We start from the raw sequence: 16,210 nt of genomic DNA on the forward strand, positions 1-16,210 counted from the left end.
ATGATATAGCCTACAAAGCTTAAAATATTTAGTATGTCTCCCTTTACTGAAAGTTGTCAACCCCTGCCTTAAAGGCTCAAAAACGTCAAGAACCTTAGTGGTCTCAAAACTTCAATGTTTAGGGTCTTTCAGACAACTGCTAGCCCAAGAAGGAACTTTAAAATTATATGAGACAAAAGGCCAAATTGCTTGAATTTTTATAATGGTTAAATCATATGATAAGCCCAAATATATAAAAATGATATAATTAAAGAGCTTGATGATAAGGTTACTAAACCCTTATTCCTCTTAAACTGTCTTCTGTAGTCCGAATTGATGGAAGAAAAACCTCACAATTCACAATATTAAATATATTTAATGAAGATGCATCTTTTTACAATGCACCCACACTTTTCATTGTAGCAAAACCGAGCGTGGCTTTTTCTTACAAGTACTTTATTTCATATTTTCACTTAACACATTTTGATCTAATATATTCACTGAGTTGATTCTATTCTGATCAAGCCAAACATTTATCTGATTACTCAAGGATCTACATATTTTCTGGTGTGAGGAAGTCTGTTTTTGTTGTTGTGTTTTTAAAACTCTACTATTGTTATTCCAAGCAAAAAATCCAATTATATTATTTTATCTTCAATTAAAATATACTTTACGATCCAAATACATTTAAACAACTTGCTTAAATTAACCCAGAATGAAGAATGTGTAATTACAGTGACAAAAATAACATTTTCTTTCTTCACTTAGTAATTAATTTTAAACAAGAGTTTTCTAGTGGTATAGTCTACAATCTCTAGTATAACTCTATAAACTCTAGTATAACTCAAGAAAACTTAAGTCTACCAATATGTAAAATTTACATAATTGTTAGTGAATATCTTGACTTCTCTGACTTTATAGTTTAGTTCACAAAATCTTACATTCAATATCCTTCATTTTTAAGCATACATGTTAATGTATATTAGTCAAAGAAAAATAATTCAATTTGATTTTTGTTTGAAACAACTCTGGAGTTATTCTCAGAAACATACAAGGCTGGTTCAACATTTGAAAATTAGTCAGTACACTAACTAATTACACAGTTAACACCCTATTAACAGAATAAAGAAAAAAATCCACATGATCACCTCAATAGATACATTTGACAAATAGATACATTTGACAAAATTCAATGTCCATTTATGATTAAACAGCAACAAAAAACTTCTCAGCAACCTCAGAACAGAAGGAAACTTCCTTAACCTGATTCAGAGAATCTACAAAATGACCTACAGCTAACATATCTTAAAGATGAAAGATTGAAATCTTTCCCTTTAAAATTATGGACAAGGCAAGGATGTTCCCTTTCACCACTCCTATTCAGCATCTCACTAGAAGTCCTATCCAGTGCAATAAGTCAAGAAAAATAAAAGCCATACAGATGAGAATGATATAAACATTTCTGTATTCACAGATACATGACTGCTTAGAAAATCCAAGGAATACACACACACACACACACACACACACACACACACAAATTCATAATAAACTCAGGATATGAAGTCAATATACAAAAATCAATAAAAATCAATTGTATTTCTATATCTTGGCAATAACTAATTAGAAACACAAGTTTTTTTTAACGACAATTTACAATAGAACCAAAAAACTGAAATACTTAGGTACAGGTCTAATAAAATATTTACAGGAACTATATGTTGAAAATTCAAAAACACTTATGAAAGAAATCAAACACTTAAATAAATGGAAAGAACACCATGTTCACAGATTGGAAAACTCAATTTTGTTAAGATATCAATTATCCCCAAATTGAACTATATATTAAACACAATTCCAATCAAAATCCTAGCAGAACTTTTTGTGGATATCGGCAAGCTGATTCAAAAATTTATGTGGAAAGGCAAAAGAACTAAAATACGTAAAAGAATTTTGAAAAAGAATAAAGTTGGAGAACTCACACAAATCTGATTTCAAGACTTATTTTAAAGCTCTAGTAATCAAGACACTGTGATATTGTCCAAGGATAGACACATAGATCAGTAGAACACAAGAGCCAAGAAATAGACCCACACAAATGTAGTCAAATGGTTTTAGAAAGAGACAAAGGCAATTCAATGGAGAAGAGGTAGTCTTTTCAACAAATGGTCATGGAACAACAAAACAAATGAAACTCAACCCATACAAAAATTTCTCTCTTCATACAAAAATTTACTGATAATGGGACATAAATCTAAATGTAAAATATAAAATCATAAAACTTGTAGAAGAAAACACAGGAGAAAATCTTTGTGACTTTGAGTTAGCAGAGTTCCTAGATACAATACCAAAAGTAAGATCTATAAAAGAAAATACTGGACTTCTATAAAAGAAAATACTGGACTTCATCAAAATTTCAAACTTCTGTACTTCAAAAGACACTGTTAAGAGAATGGAAAAGGCAAGCCACAACTGGGAGAAAAATCTCTGCAAATCACATGTCTGACAAAGAACTATACAGAAATCTCTAAACTTGACAATAAGAAAATCCAATTTTAAAATGGGCAAAAGATTTGGACATTTCAACAAAGAAGATATATATAGTAGTAGATGGCAAATAAGCACATGAAAAGATGCTAAACATCATTAGTCATGAGAAAAATACAAATAAAACCACAATTAGATACTGTCACATACCTATTAGTATGACTAACATTAAAAAAGATTTACCATACCAAGTGTTGATGACGATGTAAAGTGACCGTAATACTCACACACTGCTGATGGAAATACAAAGTGGTTCAGCCTCTTTGGAAAACAGCTTCACAGCATATAGAGGGTGCCAAAAAAATGTATACACATTTTAAGAAAGGAAAACTGTGTTGAAACTGTAACACTCAATATATCCCAATAACAAAAGATGAATACAAGTCACGTTTGACTTCTGCAGTTACAAGAGGTGCTCAAAGTGTTTACCATCAGTGTCCAGACACTTCTGATGATGGCGAACTACTGCTTGAACAATGTTGACCAAAGTGTCCACTTGTATACATTTTTTTTTTGGCACCCCCCCCCCCAGTAGTTTCCTATGCTGCTGTAACAAATTACCACAAACTCAGTGGCTTAAAACAACACAAATTTATTACTTTACATTTCTGTTAGTTAAAATTCTGACTCAGGACTCCTGGGCTAAAATCAAGGTGTTGGCAGGGATCCATTCTTTTCTGGGGGCTCTAAAAGTTAATCCATTTCCTAGCTTTTCCAGCTTCTACAAACCACCACATTCCTTAGCTTATGTGTCCCCCCCGGCCCCTCCTCCCCCATCCTCAAAACCAAAAACTGCATCTCTCTGGCCCTGCTTCTGTTGTTACATCTTTTTATCTCACTCTACTGCTTCTCTCTTTCCCTTTTAAGGACCTTTGTGATACACTGCATCCACCTGGATAATCCAGGATAATCTCCGTGTTTTAAAGTCGGTTGATCAGCAACCTTAATATGGAATATAATAGCTAAAACAATTTTGAAAAAGAATAAAGTTGGAGAACTCACATTATCTGATTTCAAGAGCTTATTTTGCAGATGGCTGCAACTTTAATTCACCTTTGCCGTGTAATCTAATTTATTCACAGGTTCCAGGGATTAGGACATCTCTTTGGGCCATTATTCTGCCTACCACAGAGTTTTAATAAAGTTAAACATACACTTACCATATGACCCAGCAATTCCACTTCAAAGTGCTTACCCAAGAGAAAGAAGACTTATGTTCACACAAAAAAAGTTCACAAAGATTTATAGCAGCTTTTTTCATAGTAATAAAAAAAAACTGAAAATAACTCAAATGTCCTTCAATTGGTGGATGAATAAACAAACTGTGGTACATCCATACAATGGAATACTATATTCAGCAATAAAACAGAAGGAACTGCTGATACACTCAACAATATGGATGAACACTCAAATGTATTATGCTAAATGAAAGAAATCAGACTCAAAACGCTAAATACTGTGTGATTTCATTATATGATATTCCAGAAAAACAACCTGCAGAGAAAGACAACAGATTAGTTGCCAGGGATTAAGGATGGAGGGAAGATTGACTACAAAGAGCAGCTCAAGGGAATTGTGGTGCTGGAACTGTTCTGTATCTTGATTTTGGTAGCTGCGCAGCTTTATGCATTTGTCAAAACAACTGTATAACGAAAAGAGTTAATTTCATTTCACGTAAATGAAAAATAAAGTCTTTTTGAGAAAAGAACACAAATACATCATTTCTCACTCATCAGATTGGCAGAGATTTTAAAATCTGATAATGCCAATCTGACAATTCCAAGTGTGGCAAGGATGACTCAGCTACTGTTGGCAGGAATGTAAATTGTTACAACTTTAGAGGATAATTTGGCTGCAGCTAGTAAAATTGAAAATGCACATCAACCCATAGGCCAGCAATTCCACTTACAGGTAAGTTTACATTCTAGGGAAACCTTCACACATATGCTCAAGGAGACATGCATAGGATAGTCACTGAATATTGTTTGAAATATTGAAAAAACTGAAAGAAACCCTCCAGCAGGGGAATGAATTAATTGTGGCTAGTGGTTATTCAAACAAGAAAGAAAAAAAATGAGTAAAGGAAAAAATCAACCCCGTTGGCTACATATAGATGATTTTGAGAGGGGTAACTTACTGGTTTATTTAACAACAGTGTAGAGTGAAAAAGAGCACCATCCTTGGAATCTGGAGACAAGCGTTTTAGTTCCAACCCTGCCAACTAACTAGCAGTCATACTACAGACTGCTTAACTCTTTTCCTGGAAAACGAAGAGGTTAGGCTATACAACCACTAAGATTATTTCTAACTCAACAATTCTATGATTCAGTAAGTATATAATTAAAAATTACATTCTAAAGCATCTATGTCAAGAAATTTTTCCCCAGAAACCCTGAAATCAGAAACTATCAGAGAAATAGGACATCTTAGTATATTGATAAATAAAATGAACCAAATTTTTTGGTATATCTTTGATGAGCTTCTTAATCAAGATCGTAATTCAGAAAACACAGAAACAGTTAATTCCACTCTATTGACTTGGGTCACCCTCAGGTAAAACATTTCCTGTCCCATTTTAACTTTCTAAAACAAGTTACTATTATAGAGGCCCTTGTTAAGTCCAGCTCTGTCTAGCCAAAAGTTATTCAAGTACATAACACTCACTTGCTTTTTTAAAACAAAGATAAAATGATGAATTGCTTTTCGTATTTTTGCCTATTTCAGCTATAAAGACCTTACATTACAATTTAATAGCTTCAGCCTGCTACAATAAAGATCCTTTAAAAACGTGTAATAAGCCATGTCCACAGGGATCTAGTAAAAAATATTAGTTCATAACCCAAAAACAGCTTATTTAACAACTTCATTACCACCAATACTTATATTTCAAAGAGACCAATAACCAACATGTCATTTGTTCCTACTGCAGAATTTAATAGATTATTAACTTCTGGTATAATCCAAAAGCATAATACGATCATTAAAACATGATTATTACTTTAAAAGTTAGAAATATTAATGCCTTTCACATTGTCTGGAAATGTAAAAGTTCAAAATTCTTGTTCTAGAAGCTTTCCAAATCTAAATTCTTACAATTCTAAACAAGCACGGAGACAAAACACACACTATATACCACTTCTAAAAAGCTCCCAGCTATCAGATTTTAAGTTTAGCGCCAACTGCCAACAAAAACCTTTCGACCGAAACCTAAATTCCTTACACATTACTGTATGTCAATCAACTAAACATAAGGTGAGTTATTATTATTAGGAAGTTACATAATTTGCACCAAAGATTGTTCAAAGCGCCTTTCATTAAATGCAGCTTACAACAATTTACTGGCTTCAAAGTCCACCTTGAAAATTTAGAGTAAATTATCAGAAACTACTTACGAGATGAGGCTTCTCTTATTAAAAGTGGTGACAAGGAAGTAAGAACTGTTTGTTTATTTGTTTAAAGAACGCAACCAGCCAGCTGAATACCAGGAGCTGAGTCAGGCAGAGGAACGCTGACTACATTCCGTCTTCTAAAGGAAAGTGTTCGCCCCGCCGATTTTCCCGACCTGGCCTGGAGGGAGTCCTGGGAGTAACGAACTCGGGGACCAGGGTACCGAGGACAGGCGCGACCCTGCCGCGCCCCCTACAACTCGGCCCGGACGGGCAGGAGCCCCGCCAAGGTGGGTCCCTCGCCAAGACAGAGGGAGTGGGCACCGCCAGGCAGCGTTCCTCCAGGGGACAAAGGTTAAGCTCACACCCCCCGCGGCCGGCGGCCGCTCCCGCTGCCTGGGGCAGTCCGCAGAGCAGCCTCGGGTCTTGCCGGGCCCTGCGCGCAGCGTGTGGGGGAGGGGGCAAGCCCGGCCGCCCCTCCCCCGCCGCGCTCCGGGAGACCTGTTGATTAAGACCTCCACACCAAGCCGCCGCTGGTCCGCCTCTTACCTCTGTACCACAGCGGCCACCTCTCCTCCCGCCGCGGCCGTTCCTAAACACTGCAGAAACGACAGCTCCCCGGCGGCACTTAAAATACCGGATAAAGAATCCAGAAACTCCCGATTCCCCACCTCACAATCCTTAGTCCCCGCCCCTGCCCCACCGCCAGTCGCCGCCGTCGCCGCCGCCAGCGACTCCACCTCGAGACCGCGCGAGACCGGCCCCCGCGGCCGCCGCGAGACCGCGCACGCGCCCCCGGGACTCTGGCGCAGCGGCGCGCCTATCCCAGTCTCTCCTGCGCGCGCCCCGCCCGCTGCTAGGCAGAGAGGCTGGCGCGGTTCTCCCAATCCGGAGCCGGCTGGGAGAGAGGGCTCACTCATTGGTCGGCTCTACAGCTCCCGAGCGGCCGGTCGCGCGCACTTGCGCGCCTCGAAGTATAAAAGGCGACCTGCTTCGGGCTCTGAGGCACTAGAGAATTGCTTTGTGTTCGAGCCTGCTGGCTAGGTTGTGTGGAGTCCGAGGTTTCCCTGAGAGGTAGTCGGGAGCCGGCTAACGTTCTCCAGTCCTTGACTCTTACCTCGGTGGATGACTGTCCACTCCTGAAGAAACTCCAGTTCCCCATGAGGCGATTCCTCTAGTCCTGTGAAGCACGGCACACAATCTAACACTTGTTTTAGAAAGAACCATGACATATTTAAACACCTGAACATGTGTCGTGTCCCACAGAATAATTCTCTGCTATCGCAGAAGACTCCAAAAAGCTAGCCAGCTAGGACTGAGTTCTGAAAACAGAAAGTGGATGCCAAGGGCCACAGCTCTTTCACAAAACTCGAGTGAATGGACTTAGAGTTACCTGGGCCAACCCCCATCCAGTGCAAGGAAATCCACATAAACAATCTCCAGAATTCCCTAGAAACTGTTGGCTATATCCAAAATGGGGGCAAAAGGTTAATGTGTGACCTTTTCTAAGTTCTAAAATGCATAAAATAATAATTCAAGAAGCGTCCTCTAGCTGCTCAATGAATTTTTCTTTCTCTAGCTCAGGATTTCTCGACCTCAGGGTTATTGACGTTTGAACCACATTGTTGTGGGGGCTGTCCTGTGCATTACAGGATGTTTAACAGCATCCCTGATCTCTCTGCGGTACCTTCTAGATGCCAATAACACCACTACTCCCATTTATGACCATCAAAAATGTCACTACACCTTGCCAAGAGTCCCGTAGGGGGCAAAGTCACCTCCAGTTAAGAACCACTGATCTAGCTGTTCAAAGAAATGGCTTCTTTAAAAAGAGTCTCTCATTACCCATACATTCCAATTGCCTAATCCCAAGCAATTTTGCGTAACACCCCTACCTAAATGAACCCTCTAGCTACCGAGCCTTGCTCCTCCAGCTGCTTGGACTGCACCCTAATAAAAAAGATCACTATCTGTGATCATTTGAGATCTGAGATAGCAGCTACTGATTTCAAAACATGTGGAAATTATTTTGTAAAGTGCTATACAAATGCTAGTTATTATTTTTATTTCCTAAAGGTATTTTCACTTTAAAAGAGGGCAGACCCTCTAGCAAATAAAAAGTTTATTCTCTGATGAAGCTTATTCTCATTCTCAGAATCCCCAAATCACTCAAATTACTGGCCTTGTATGCAAAAAATGAAGGTAGCTGGAAGAGTGGAAGATATAGAAACTGGATGTAAAGTGATTAGATTTGAGTTTTAGCTTTGATGCTAACTAGTTCTGTGATTTAGATGTGTGACCCAGGTCTCTGGGGCCTAAATTTTCTCATCCGTAACAGGTTAACTACGTTTTTAATTTTTTTTCTAGTTTTAAGATTCTGGTAGCCTCTTCATGTGAAATCTAACATGATAGCATAGGGAGTTTAAAAAATATGATATGCATCCCAAAATAGAATGAAATAGGTCATCTGTAGTTTAAAACCCCCCGTCAGAAGAGTTGTTCATTCTTATCACAAAGCAGTTCACCAACTGAGTCACCCTGGTAAATTTGTAACTAAGTATTTTGGGCGAGTAGTGAAAGCCACACTGTAAAATCAAGTGTAGGGTGGAGAGTAACCATAGTAAATATGCTTCCTCCTTCCTCATCTTGGCATATGCTTAACCCATCATCTGCCAGTAGCCTCTATTACATGTTTACCGGTATGTAATACAATCTTGTGTTATTTCATTAAAGGCTTGGGGGAAATATATTAATATTGTGTTTCATCCATTTGCAACAGGTCTGAAATCTCAGTTTTCAAGAGTATACCATTTACTATTATATGTGAAATCCTTAACTAAGTCTATTATATCCCTTTGGTTTTATCATCTCTATGTACTAGTGAAAGCCAAAGATTTCATAACTGAATTGGTAGCCTAATCGCTGATAGTTATATGAACCAGATGATCAGAAATAATGTAAATTAAAAGAAGAATACTGACTGATTCAGGTATAAGAGAAGTTATGAAACAAGTTAGTAGGTACATTAATTATTAAGTATTTAAATTTTTTTAAAAACCAAAAAGACAAAAAGCAAATCAACAAACCATGAACTTTTCTAATTTAATTGGGCTTAGTTATTATTATGATGATGATGTTTTGTAGCACTTCTTAACCTTTCATAACGCTAGCTGAAATGATTTTGTCCCTAAGCTAAGAACATTATGCAGTTGTTGCCAGGTGCAATGGGAGGTCCCACCGTCTGTGGTTAGCATCAGTAACCATCCATACAGGCCAGTATCATTCAACTCAATTAACGTTAATATATAGTCACGCATTAATTCAAAAAATAATATACTGAGTACTTCCTATGTGCTTAGTACATGCTGCAGGGAACTGAAACATGTGGCAATCCCTATCCTGGAGGAATTAAGTAAGGTGGGGAAAGGACAAGATGAGACAAGTCCATATAACTAAAATATAATATAGTAAATGAAAATAAGGTGCCCTGTGGACTCAAAGAAAGGTAAAGTCTTATACTAGGAGAAGCTTTACTATCTAATGAGGAAGGAGAGGGAAGGGACAGAGAATAAATTATTATGAAAATACCCACAATAAAAGGAAAACCAAGATATTATGCATGGCTTTAAAAGATAGACATAAAACTTTTTATCAGTTTGAATGACTGAGGGGTGTACACAGAGAAAAGCATGGGCTTATTATGGGAACAGCAAGTAGTCAAAATAACTTCAGAATATCATATTCAATATTTAGGATGTTAGTCATTTATCACACTTTTATTTGGACCCATCTTAGGTGGTCCTCTGCTAGGCTGGGGATGTGTAGACAAATAAAATATGGTCCAGGATAATTTTTATTTTGGAGAGAGAAGGTAGGCAAACTTGGAGCTTGGAAAATTTTCTAATGAAGAAAAGGCCTAGACTGAATGCCAAGAGAAATGAAGTTAAGTTTGTTCTCTTAAAAAGGGCTATAAAATTACCCATGTCTTTTCCTCACTAAGCTCCCAATCAAATCTTTATTTTGTTTGTGTAACAAATCTCAGCTGCTGCTTTAATTCATATCCATATGTGAATATCTGTGACTTGGTCGGGAGTGGTATCTGTGCTGAACTCCAAAGAGTTGAACTCTGATGTCATTTCTATGTTGTCTTGGACTAACTCTGATTAAGATTTAACTCCACCACTGCTTCAAAGCAGGCCTTTATCAATGTCATCTATTAGAGCCACTTTGCTAAATGCAAAAGGTCAATGTTCAGTCCTCGTCTTCCTTGACCTGCCAGCAAGCATTTGGTGCCATTGAGCATTTTCTCCATTTTGCCTTCTGGGTGCCTAAAACACCACCGTAGCTTTTCTTTCTATCCTCTGGAACCTCCTTCTCAGGCTCCTTCCCTGAATGCTAAAAGTTGGATTGTCCCAGGGCTCTAACATTCAACATTTTACTTCTCTCTGCCTGGATTTGAATCCCAACTCTACCACTTGATAGTTGTTTGATCAGAAGAAAATCTTTGAATTTCTCCAAGATTCAATTTCCTCATCTATAAATTGCAGATAATAGAAATAGCTACCTCTTACAGTGATTGTGAAGACTAAATATATCTATATATGTAAAGTGCTAACGTGCCAGGCATTATATACATTATTTGTCCTTATTCTTTTCATCATGTTCTTTATTACTCATTCCCTACAGGATTGCATCTGGGCTCAGTGGCTTTGAATTTCATCTACACACCGTCAACTCTAAATTTATCTCTAGCCTGAACTTCTGCCATAACTCCAGAATCATATATTCAACTGTTGGCTCAACATCTCCATTTGAATTCCTAATGAGCATTAAAACTTTAACATGTCAGAACTTTTTGTTTCTCTAGTTTTATTCATTTTAGTATATGGTAATGCCACTATTCCAGTTGCTCAGGTTTTCTTCCACACTGTACATCCAGTCTGTAAAGAAATCCTTTTATTTCTACCTTCAAAACATATCCAGAATCTAACGACTTCTCACCAACCCTACTGCTACCACCATACTCCAAGATAGCATCTTTTGCCTGGATTACTGCAATAGGCTCTCTTCCACCCATATTTTCTCTTTTCAGTACTACAACCAGTGATCATACACACAGACACACACACACACACACACACACACACACAAAATTAAGTTCGTGAACTCATCCTAGAAGAAGTGCTACATATGCTACATACCTCATTGCTGACTATCACTATGGTCACCTTCAAAGTACTCCCCTTGGGAAGCTATGCATCGATGCCTAGTCCACTCTTCAAAGCAATTTTGGAACTTTTTTTCTGGAATGGCCATCAGAGCTGTCAACGTATTACCTTTGATGTCCTGAATGCCATCAAAATGTCTTCCTTTCCATATTTCCTTTATCTTGGGGTAAAGAAAGAAGTTGTTGGGGGCCAGATGAGGTGAGTAGGGAGGGTTGCAACACAGTTGTTTACTGGCTAAAAACTCCCTCACAGAGAGTGCCATAGGAGCTGGTGCATTGTCTTAATGCAAGAGCCATGAATTGTTGGCGAAAAGTTCAGGTTGTCTAACTTTTTCACACAGCCTTTTCAGCATTTCCAAATAGTCAACTTGGTTAACTGTTTGTCTAGTTGGTACAAATTCATAATGAATAATCCCTCTGGTGTCAAAAAAGGTTAGCAACATCATGGCAACAAGTTCACAAACTTAATTGTCAGACCGTGTGAGTATAAAATACAATTTTTTTTCCTAGCTATAGGATTTTTGAACAAGTAACCTCACTAAGCTTCACTTTCATTATCTGTCTGTAAAACAGGAAAGTAATAATACCTGTCAGATTATTATTGTGAAGATTGAGAATGCATGCAAAGCACATTGTAGAATGGCTGGCAGCTTTATGAGAATGAGTAAGTGGTGGCTTTTAAAATTCAAACTATTCTTTGGATGGGGACTATCTGTAGTTTCTTTATTATTTTTTAAAGTATGGGGATTTTTTTAAAAAAAACCTGTTTGAAAATGGCGTTCACTGATTCCATAAATACTGTCTCTCAGTCCAGGTGCTCAGCTAGAAATAAAAGACAGAAAGAACGAGGTCCATCAAGGACCATCCAGGACCCCACAATGCCCAGTGTTAGAATCAACATAGAGTTGGGCTAATGTCCGAAAAGAAAAGTAAAACCAAAGAGGATAACAACTTTCTTCAACAACAGCAAAATAAAGAAGCCCTACAACTGAGTTTATGAATCGAAAACCTTATTGTTTTGTATTGTTCTCTACCTTCTTTCATAATCGACATCCACAGTAATTAAGATTTAAGAAATTAGACTGACATGGATTTAAATGCTTAATGATCAGTAGTAGCCTTTATTTCTGCCACATGGAAGATGCTGCTTTGTTATTCCCTTGTGTTGGTTATTATTTCTTGAGCTGTGCTTGTTTTTTAGGTTAGTAGTTTGTGTTTATCTGGAAAAAAAAGATGGAGAAGTCCGTTCAATTAATTCAAAAGTCTGAAGTACAGAATAAGATTATTTCTGTTAAGTTAAAAACTTTAAAAAACTAAAAATGAGTAAAATAAGTAAAATTACATTTATAATACTGCTTTTCTTCTTAATGTAACAATAAAGATCCTTTGGACAGATTAAGTTCTCATTTTTTAAACCTAGAGCTTGAAGCAATATTAAAGGAACCTCTTAATTTCTTAAAACTTTTGTTTTAAGCTACTTCTACCCATGTAAGAATCTAATAAATCAAGATGTCAAGATTAAGATTATGGGCTTTTATTTTTTAAGACTTAGAGGCATGTCATCGAATTATTTTCAACTTCTTGATCTATGCTAAACTGAGTCCTAAAATAAGTCATATTTGTGTGAGATTTACATACACATCATGTATACTCATTGAAATAAGAGGCCAAGTTACTTTCACATGACTTCAGTTGTAATAATATGCTTTTTGTTAGTAACAAACTTTTATTCACCATTTAAAAAAAAAAACTCACCTACCTTTTCCCATATATAAGCAATTCACAGTTTGAATATTTGGGAGCCACTTTTTAAAGTTTCGGAAGTCAAGATTTAAATATGGTATATATATCATCACTTTTGCCCTTCTTTGCACATCAATTCCATCATCAGAGCCCTGAGGAGAGGAGCATGTCATTCCTGCCAAGGCTACTCCTGGTTCTTCAACCTTCCCTTCAATTCTGCAAACTCAGCCCCAAGGAACGCGTGTGCGCGCGTGCACACACACACACACACACACACACACACACACAGCATTAGTTATGTTAGGAGAGGAAGCTGAATTCTAAGTAACTCACGCCCAAGCTAGTGTCTCAAAGAAATTTACAATAGAGTGGGCCAGGGCCACCATGTACAGCTATGCAGGTTAGACTGCAATGCGAATGGGGTCCCCAGCACTGTGCAGTGTACAGTCTGCACAACGGTACATGGCAGCCCTGTAGGTACTCTATGAGTATTTATGTGATTTTGGTATGAAAGAAAGAAGCCTTGGCTGTGTTGGCTAATCTAAGAAAGCAGGTTGGGAAAGAGTAAGATGAGAGAGCAAAAGGGAAGAGTAGGAATGAGAATGAAAGGAATCACTTGTAAAAGCAGCAGCAAGTCATTCTCTTCCAGTGCCTTATCTGAAGCTTCCTTTTCTCCCTCTGCTGTTACATTTTGACCCATGATGGATTCTAGAGTGGAAACCACAACAAACCCTCCACATTCCAGTTCATCTCTATTGTTACTACAATAGAAGTAGTAAGATTCAGTGTTAAAAGACTCAATATTGACAACTTTTTGTGGAAGTGTCATGTCTGCCCTTTATATCTATAGAGATTTATAATTTTAAAAAATTACCTTTAGGTTGTCTTACAATGTTTTTTTCCATTGGCCTTTGCTTTTTCTGTTTTCCTTTCCTTTCCTCACATCCATTCCCCTGAGAAAAGGGGAGACAGATAAGGCACAAGATTGAGGAAATTAGAAGAGGATTCAAGGGAAGAGAGCCAGAGGGCAAAAGGAAAAACAGGGAAAGTGAAAGAGAGAAGGCAAGAGAGAAGGCAAGTGAGGAAGAAAGGAAAAAGCCAAAAGCAAGAGATAAAAAAAGCACGGAAGGAGAGAGAACTTATTTTGGGTCTCAAATTCAAATCATGTTTCTTAGCCACCTCAGCAAAAATGTCTTTTATTTACCAGTGGAGCCCATTGTTAAATTTCACAAACAGGTTCCCTTTAGGGTCCTCCCACCTGTTCTCTTGTTAGCCTGGGTTCCATAAACATAGAAAAAAATCTGGCTGTTTAGGATTCCAAGAAATTTAATTGGCATTCAGAAAAGAAAGATGGGTTGGAGTGGGAGGATACTCCCAGTATTTCACAGGTATTTTCTCCTCTCTTCTTTTCTTGAATCTCTATTGTTTGTGTCCTTTCTTTCCATCTTGGAAAAATACCGTAGGATCAGAGATAAGCCTATTGTTTGGGCTCACTGTAAAGACATCAGCAAAGTGAAGGGGAATAAAGCCTAGAAAAATAAGCAATTGAAAAGTCAAGAAGGAAGAAAGAGGGACTGAGATCCAGAGAGAGAGGTTTAGCCTGGCCCTGCCATAGCCTTTTCGTAAAAACAGTACGTTTGAAGTGCCACTTTACCCAGAATCCTATTCAGGAAGGAGAAAAACGTATGATTCTTTCAAACTGCTGAGAGTTGTGAGAGATGAATCAGAGACCATGCCCCCAACTAGCATTGCCCAGGAGTTGGGTTAATGTGAATCTGACAAGGTTAATAGTACCAGGGGTTTGTTTTATTGCCGTGGGATAGCTTATTATCCTGGTTTCTGTCTAGAATAGAAATCAGATTTACAGACTCATTTTTAGTCTACACTCAGTGTAAATTCAATGGAACAAGGGATTAGGATTCTATTAATCTTTGCTTTTCTTGGGGTAAAGAGTGTTAAGCGTAAGAGAGTGTGAAAGGGGAAAAAGGAGTGTTTCAGAGGAGTGTGAAAAGGGGAAAAGAAATGCTAATCAGAGGGAAAATTGAAAAACTATACAGTCCTAAGAGGGATGGGGAGATACAGGAGAGAAAAATGGAAAGGATGAGAAAGTGAAAGAAAACAAATAGGGAAATAATTAATACTTTTGTGAAAACCGCATGCCAAATTTGTATCTTGTACCATCCTTGAAATCTAAGACTCGCAGAGTGGAACTTGGGTGTATGTTTGCTGTTCGCTGCTTTGCTCCTTATTTCCAGAGCCCCCCTTCAAGCTGCCTGCTACATTTAGAAAGATGGGCCACCAGGACCACAAACATATCCCAGCTTGTTTCAGGGACTCCCTACTCCCTAGTCACGAGCCTCCCAAACTCGGTCATCTTCAGTTTTTTTTCTCTTGTCCCCACAGGAAGACAGTCAATAAATCTTGTTGACTACGTACCGTGTTTCCCCCAAAATAAGACGGGGCTGGACAATCAGCTCTAATACATCTTTTGGAGCAAAAATTACTCTAAGACCCGGTCTTATTTTACTATAATATAAGACCGGGTCTTATATAATATATATACAGTATATTGTTTCCATCTGACTGCTTCTTACCTGCTTGAAGACTTGGGCACCATTCCCCTGGACTATTATAATGACTTCTTATCTCTAGCCTCCTCCAGCTTCTCTTAGAGATTGCAGTCAGAGTAATGATCCTAAAACGCAACACTAATTTTGTCATTTCTCTCTTTCAGTGGCTCCTTCTTTCCTACCAAACAGTATTATCCAGACTCCTTAGCATGGCCCATGACCTCCGTAGTCTGGCTTTGTCTTGTTTCTGGCTGCATCACTCACTACTCCTAAACTGAGCGTGCCCAGCACTGTGCCACCCCTTTGATTTTGCTCACACTATTCCTTATATCCAAGATATTTTTGTTTCCCCTTTCCTAACTCAAAGACTGCCTCCTTCATTGAATTTTTCATTTTCTCTCTTGAGCTAAAATGAGGTCCTCCACTTTTCTCTTAAAGCAGCTCTACCATTACCATTTGTGTTATTTGTGCTCAGAGGGGAACATTGATGCATGTTTGCTCTTCGTTGTCTTGAGGCCAGATAATATGTCGTGTTATTTATTTATTTTTAATCTCTCCCAGAGCCTGCCAGGGCCTCATCTATAATAGATAGGCATGGAATGCTTGTCCAGTTGAACAAAATTGAGTTTGTGCCAGTAGACAGGTGAAAGAATCAGTCACATATAGGATGAAGATAAAAGTATCAGTGTCCTACGTTAATTTTAAATTTCCATGGCTTAATGAGTGCTTCAGAATATATGTACAATATACTAATTATG

The 16,210-nt window shown here is 38.0% G+C and overlaps 1 protein-coding gene and 1 long non-coding RNA gene across 6 annotated transcripts in view; one reads left to right on the plus strand and one right to left on the minus strand.

The window, feature by feature from the left end:
• PALS1 (protein associated with LIN7 1, MAGUK p55 family member) overlaps positions 1-6,606 on the minus strand; it is a 76,085-nt gene extending 69,479 nt beyond the window's left edge. For 3 of the 5 annotated variants that reach the window (XM_033108242.1, XM_033108243.1, XM_033108241.1), the window contains exon 1: positions 6,462-6,606. The gene's annotated coding sequence lies outside the window, so the exon portion shown is untranslated. Of the gene's footprint in view, positions 1-5,918; positions 6,040-6,461 lie in introns of those variants that run through there. The other 2 variants (XM_033108247.1, XM_033108244.1) reach the window with 2 other exon arrangements.
• On the plus strand, positions 6,070-12,349 carry LOC117023475 (uncharacterized). Its single transcript, XR_004423209.1, has 3 exons — positions 6,070-6,202; positions 11,713-11,803; positions 11,949-12,349. It is a non-coding gene; the product is annotated as an uncharacterized LOC117023475 (long non-coding RNA).
• The last annotated feature ends 3,861 nt before the right edge of the window (positions 12,350-16,210 follow it).

This window comes from Rhinolophus ferrumequinum, chromosome 6 (genome assembly GCF_004115265.2).
Source record: "Rhinolophus ferrumequinum isolate MPI-CBG mRhiFer1 chromosome 6, mRhiFer1_v1.p, whole genome shotgun sequence".
Lineage (NCBI taxonomy): Eukaryota > Metazoa > Chordata > Mammalia > Chiroptera > Rhinolophidae > Rhinolophus > Rhinolophus ferrumequinum.